We start from the raw sequence: 773 nt of genomic DNA on the forward strand, positions 1-773 counted from the left end.
CAACGCCGACCGCGATATCATGCTACGCATATCTTCGACAGTTCCCGTTCGGGGAGGTTCGGCATAATTTGTTTGCGCGATGTCCGACGCGGCATAACCAAGACGTTGATGACGTCATAGACAGAGGAGGGGGGACGGCTGCGCGTGCATGCGTAAATGAATGCACGAGCGGAACATCGTCTCGTTTTGGCTTCTCTTTAGTCGCCTTCCAGCCTCGCTGGTGGGGTGTTTACTAGGGCGACCCGTTCTGCTTACTATCCCCCTTTTACTATATGCTTAGGCATTTCTCGCCTAGGTTTAACGACCTTTTTCTGCGAATGGCGCATGGAGAACGGCGAAAGCGGACGGGATCGTAGAATGTTTTGCACCGGCGCGCCTGTTGTGACCGCGGGCAATGGGTCTTACCCTCCTTCATACTTTTCTCCCCACACCCCTTTCCCCGTGCAGTGCCGTTGAGGTGTCCTCCTGTAAGAGACAGTTCCGCCGCTGCGCTTATCTCTCCCATCTCCCTTAAAAAAAAAACACTTCACACCGGTTAATGGGTCGTTTCTCGCTGTATTCCGGGTGGCAGCTATCAAGCGCGCACACAATGGGCTTAAACTGCGCATTCTCGCCCTGTAATGTGAATGGGGTTTTCTGGCTTCATATGAAATTTTTTTACCAACCCCACCATATAACGCTACGCATTAAAATTTTGACTGGATTCTGTGACACGTTTATATACCGCGACGATTTGGACAGCTTCGTATATTGTCGTTTCTCGTTACAGCGCT

The sequence above is a fragment of the Dermacentor albipictus genome, chromosome 7, assembly GCF_038994185.2.
Source record: "Dermacentor albipictus isolate Rhodes 1998 colony chromosome 7, USDA_Dalb.pri_finalv2, whole genome shotgun sequence".
Lineage (NCBI taxonomy): Eukaryota > Metazoa > Arthropoda > Arachnida > Ixodida > Ixodidae > Dermacentor > Dermacentor albipictus.